The following is a 6,398-nucleotide window of genomic DNA, read 5'->3' on the forward strand; positions in this document are numbered from 1 at the left end:
ATCTTTATGCTCGGCAGTTCCTGACCGAAAATCCAGCTCCCTCCTATGCAAGTAACTGGATCCCCACAAGGATTGAAGAAATCAGAAAATTGTTGGGGCTTATACTGAATATGGGTTTGGTAAAAAAAACCCTCAGTTCGATCTTACTGGGCAACAAACCCTACACGTGCGACACCAATTTTTGCTGCGGTAATACCCAGAAGCAGATTTGAGGTGTTTATGCGCTTTCTCCATTTCAGCGATAACCACCCCCCGCCCCTGGCCGTGATCACTTGTTTAAAATGCGTCCCCTTATAACTTTTCTGGAGGAGTCATTTAAGATGGCGTGTATCCAAGATAAAAATGTGGCGGTAGAAAAATCCCTCATGAGTTATAAGGGCAGGCTCTCATTTCACCAGTTTATCCCATCCAAAAGGGCGAAATATGGGATTAAAGTTTATAAATTATGTGAAAGCGGTACTGGGTACACCTGTGCCTTCCGCATATATCAAGGCAAAGACCGCAATATAAACCCCCCCAGGATGCCCCAGTGACATAGGTTGTAGCGGAAAAATTGTATGGGAGTTGATGCGGCCTCTGTTAAATAAGGGGTATCATCTATACACTGATAATTTTTACACCAGTGTCCCCTTGTACAAGCACCTGCATTCTGCTGTTACAGGGGCTTGTGGAACAGTCCGCAAAAATAGAAGGGGCTTGCCGCAAGAGCTTTTGAGAAAGCGCCTAAGAAGAGGGGAATCAAGTTGTCTTTGCAGTGACAACATCCTTGCAATTAAATATAATGACCGCAAGGATGTCTTTCTCCTGTCCACCCTCCACCCAGACACAAAAGTGACAGTGAGAGAACGTGGTTCCACCTCTGATAAAGAAAAGCCGGTCTGCGTCACAGCATACAATAAACATATGGGGGGGGGGGGGGCGGTCGATTTGGCTGATCAGGCGCTACAGCCATACCTGGAGGAAAGAAAATCATGCGCCTGGTTCAAAAAGGTTGCTATCTACTTGATGCAAGTGGCTGCATATAATTCTTATGTGCTGTATAAAAAATCGAAGGTCAGGAATCATTTTTTAGATTTCTAGAAAATGTGGTTGAGAACCTTTTATTTCAGTCTCCGGAGCCCACTGTCAGCCATGAGTCAGAAGACGTCCGACGTCTTGTGGAGCTTCATTTTATGCACCCTGTGCCAACAACTCCGCATATGAAATATCTGCAAAAGCGCAGTAGAGTATGCAGCAAGAATGGCACACGAAGGGAGAGACGATTTTAGTGCCCTACCTGCCCCTCTAATCCAAGTCTCTGCAACTATCCCTGCTATAAAGTTTAGCACACTGTCCCACATTATTATAAATGTTTAATCACCGTTTACTTTTAGGGAGAGTTAAAGTTTTTTGGGTGCATTGGCAAATTTGAATTGTGGCAGAAATTTATCATTTTTAAAAAATTCCAAATATCCCTTATACCCCTTGATGAATACTATATGTGCACGACAGGCTGTGCTCTGAAATTGTGCCATTACTGAAACATTTTTAATGTGCATAATTTCTTTCACATTGATTTTTGAAAAGCACATATTCAGTAAAATTAACTGCACCTCTTGATAAAATTACACAAGGGTGTAGTTTTAATAACATGGTCATTCAATGGGGAATTTTTTTTAAAAAATTTCGTCTCCCAGCCTTTGCAATAGCTTTTTTGGGGAAAAAAATGTTTCTTTCCTTTTTGTAGTCTAATTCTGCAAAAAATCAAAAGGTAAAAAATGCTCAGTATACCCATTTATAAATTCATTTGGGGGTATAGTTTGCAAAATGGGGTCACTTGTCACCTATCAGCAGGGGTGTCTCTAGGTGCCAGGTCTTGACACTTTTCAATACAAATAGAAAGGACATTATCAATGGTAGCAAGAACATTATCAGGACATAAGATCTTTTCAGGGGAACTCTCAGAGGTCACGGTGTGAGAGCATTATCTCGCATGGCCTCATGCACTGGGTGAGATGAGCTGGAATCCACTTTCTTAGGGCACTTAGACCCCAGGGAGATATCAGTCTGACAGTTAAGAGGCCTATGCGAGGGTAATTACACTGACACAATCCAAAATATCCTTAGGAAACATTTTCCTTTATCTAGAGGGTGAAAACAAGCCGTGAAGTACAATGACCCGAACACTTCAGTCCCAGTCATGTAACTTCCCAGAACCCCGATCGTAGACAGGGTTATTGAGTGCACCCTGGGAGACCCAAAATGACATCAGAGGTCATATTATTCAACACAAAAGACTCCATCTGCTCAGTATGAACTGAGTTAACCTGCACAGAAATCTGGGGAGTCTTGAAATAAACTTTACCCTTGTTTAAAGGGACAGAATCTGCTCCGGTAACCAGGTATGGCGGATCCAGTTTAATCAACTTCAGGCCTAAAGCGAAACAAATGTGCAACATCCCCCACCGGGGCCTGGCCTTTTCTTGTGGGCCAGCAGGGGTTTTATAATCCCCCTGGTCAGGTGGTAGCACCTCTCCAATCACACTGGGCCTGGAGGTGCAGTTCTGCCGGAATGGACCGGACTTCCACAGTAGAAACACACGGCGTTCTTGAAATGATGTTCTCTTCTGACTTTAGCATCCATGGTTCCCAGTGGCAAAGGTTCAGGTTTAGATATAGTAACCGGAGGGGCAGATTTATTTAGAGGACAGAAGAGGTAACACAGAGGGCTGAGCAGAGTCAGTTCTGGCCTTGCATCTATCTCTGAGTCCGTGATAAATATGTACTGCTAGAGTCTTTGTCTGTGCTAAAGAACTGGGATCACGGTGACCAACTCAGGCATCGATAACTGAGTCTGAAAGAGCTAAAGTAAAGAGCCTCCAGGGAGGGTTACACCAGATCTGTATAACCCAGCACTAACAGAACTCCATCCACAACTCCACAGCAGAGAGTTTGCCCTGTCGTACTGATAGGAGCTGGGACTCTGCAAGCACAACATGGTCTGGTTCAGCATAAATGGACCCCAAGGATCAAAAAATGTATCCAGGTAGCAAGTTTCAGCATCCAGGCCTGGGGGTCATCCTGTAGAGAGACTACTATCGCTATCATCTGGGCTTGGGTGGCCAGTGGATTAACTCGGAAGTGCAGAAAACATGATTCCCGGAAGGTTTCGAATCTCTCACAGTCACCTGAGAAATGATCCAGGCGCAACATTTATACCTTTTGGTTTGGGACTGCAAGAGGTGCTGCAGCAGAATGTGGCTCATGGCATGGACCTGCTTAGCCAACCAAACCAGGTCACATTTCACACATAGGAAACACAAACAGAAAGACACCGACCAAATCTGCCATCCAGGGACAGAGTAAGATCTTGGCATGGACGTTACAATTTATTTATAAAAAATATTAGTTATATGGGGAAAATTTGAAATAAGTCACATTTTTTACAGGTGACCTTAACCCCCTAATGACCACCGTATCAGCTTTTTTATGCCTGGTCATTAAGGAAACTTCTTCTGACGCGACGCCTTTCTACGGCAGTGCATCAGAGGAAGTTTGCGGGACATCGGGTCCTGCTTCTGCCAGGGTTCAGCTGTGTTAACACTGCTCAGCCCCGGCATTTAACCCCTTAGACACCACGGTTAAACACAGACTGTGGTGTCTTGGTGGACTGTGGTTCCAATGATTGCCGCACCATGACATTGCCCAACGGGTGCACCTTTAACATAACTCACTTCTGCCGTGATAAATGAGGTGCACAGTCCGACCCCTTTCAGTGCAGCAAATTGTGTTCCGTCAGGTATAGTGAGGCCACTGACACAAACACATGTACAAGGAGATTTCACTTATACGAATGTGCAAAGGCAGACAAAAAACTGTTGCAGGGGCTTTAACAGTTGTGGGCCGCTGGGTGTCTGATGAATAATGTACAAAAACCACTACTGTAGTATGGGAGTATATGGTAGGATCGATCACACTACCTAGAATTAAAGTACCCAGGGGGTCTAAAAAATAGTCAAATAAAAAAAAAATAAAGAAAAAATATACAATTTTTTTAAAACTTAAAAGTTCAAAACATCCCCTTTCCCCAGAACTGATATAAAAATAAACATTAAAAATCATAAACATGTTTAGTATCGTCACGTCCCAAAAGTCCCGATCACTCAATATTAAAAAAGGGTTATTCCCATCGGTGAACCCCGTAACAGAAAATTAGAGGCCAAATGTCCAAAACAGCACTTTTTTGCCATTTTGGGACACATAAAAATTGTAATAAAAAGTGATAAAAAGGTCGTCCAGTCCTCGTCGTGGTAGCAATGAAAAGATTATCTCATTTGGCAAAATAATGATGCCATGTACAGCTCCGCACCCTGAAGTATGAAAAAGTTATCAGTCTCAAAATATGGCAAAATAAAGAATTTTATTTTGTACAAAAGACATTAATTTTTTAAAATGTACTAAATCATAATAAAAGCGATATAAATGTGGTATCTCTGGGATTCTATCGACTCAAAAATTAAGGGGAGGTGTCATTTGGAGTGCACAGTGAAAGCAAAAGAAAATGGCGCAATTTCACCGCATTTGGAAGTTTTCTCCAGTTTTCCAGTACAGGGAAAGGAATATTAAATACGGTCACCAGAAAGTGCAATTTGTTACACAGAAAACTATACACCTATACACAGCTCTGTATGCAGAAAAATAAAAAAGTAATGGAATTTTGAAAGTGGGGAGGTAAAAATGGAAAGCAAAAAGGGGTTAAAGAGGAGCAGAATGGAACAGCAAAAATTGACCTGGACATTAAGGACCCAATGACCCAAAAAATAAAGTATAAAAGAAACTTGAACCCCACTATGGACACAATTACTCCTGGGTCAATGATCATCAGCCTACAGACTACACAAGGCTCTGGCTGCCGGCTCGTCTCTGGCTGCCGGCTCGTCTCTGGCTGCCGGCTCGTCTCTGGCTGCGGCTCGTCTCTGGCTGCCGGCTCGTCTCTGGCTGCCGGCTCGTCTCTGGCTGCCGGCTCGTCTCTGGCTGCCGGCTCGTCTCTGGCTGCCGGCTAGTCTCTGGCTGCGGCTCGTCTGTGGCTGCTGGCTCATATCCGGCTGTTGGCTCGTCTCTTGCCGCCGGTTTGTCTCTGGCCGCCGGTTTGTCTCTGGCTGTCGGCTCGTCTCTGGCTGAAGCTCATCTCTGGCTGAAGCTCGTCTCTGGCTACGGCTCGTCTCTGGCCTAGAAACACTTTATTACATTAAACATTATCCAACACAACAATTGTTAACCATTTTATTTTATAATCATCAGTCGGCCATTAACAGTCCTTTGTGATCTGGAAACAGTAAAAGGAAATACAAAAACACAAGTCACATAAATAAACCAAACAACGGCCGCTTCACATGTGGTTGGCTTTGGCCTCTTTTTAATTAACATATTGCAAGGTGAATAATGTAAAACTTAACATTTATTTCATTGATGAAATTTATAAAAACCACTATTACCACAAATATTGCACCAACACCTATTAGCCACTGTATTGTACTGACAAAGAGTACATACTTTAGTACCAAGGTACACAGAGAGGTGCCATCATGACCATTGATAACAGGGGGAATCCCCAAAGATAGATAAATATTGGAAAAAAAATCTATACAAATATTAACAGTATGTACACGCAATGTATCATGGACGGACAGCTCAAATATATGCACTGGTTGAGGACAGGTAAGTGACAATCAATCCTAGATATACGTCAACTAACTTGTATTCGTATGAACCCAATGCATGGAGGGAAAAGGTGTATGCTACAACAATTATAGCAGTATGCAAAGGGAAAAAAGGAAATTTCTTACCAATCCTGGGCGCAGGATTCCGACCATCAGATTCATACAGATAGTGAAGAACCTAAGAACCTTACATACTGATATGTCACCTACTTTCGTCCATAAACTCCCGTCCTAACAAGGACGGTCCACAGCTATCCCTAACGTGTAACTCGCCCTTGCTGTTGTAGTAACAATCATGACACTGCCGGAAATATCATATAAAGTACCATTTATATTGTACACTGTCTATACTTATCGCTAGGCTAGCCTGCAGTGTTAGAGCCACTAAACATGTACAAACATGACAGGCCCGCTGTATGCCTTTAGCGATTACCTGTAAGTGGTACAGTGTTACATACAGCCGTAATTATCTTGTGTAACAGCGTATCAGATGGAGGGGTGTGTTTTCCCTTCCCATCTGACGTCACGGCATATTGCGCCGCCTCCCCGGTGTCATGTGACTGATCACATGACCAGTCACGTGATCGGCACCATCTGGAACTAGGCGGTTTGACGGCGTGCTTTAGCCGGCTGCTTTAAAAGACAGCTGGTTATGCGCAGTAAAACGCTGCACACGCCAGTCGCATGTCTGGGCTTCAC

This window comes from Engystomops pustulosus, chromosome 3 (genome assembly GCF_040894005.1).
Source record: "Engystomops pustulosus chromosome 3, aEngPut4.maternal, whole genome shotgun sequence".
Lineage (NCBI taxonomy): Eukaryota > Metazoa > Chordata > Amphibia > Anura > Leptodactylidae > Engystomops > Engystomops pustulosus.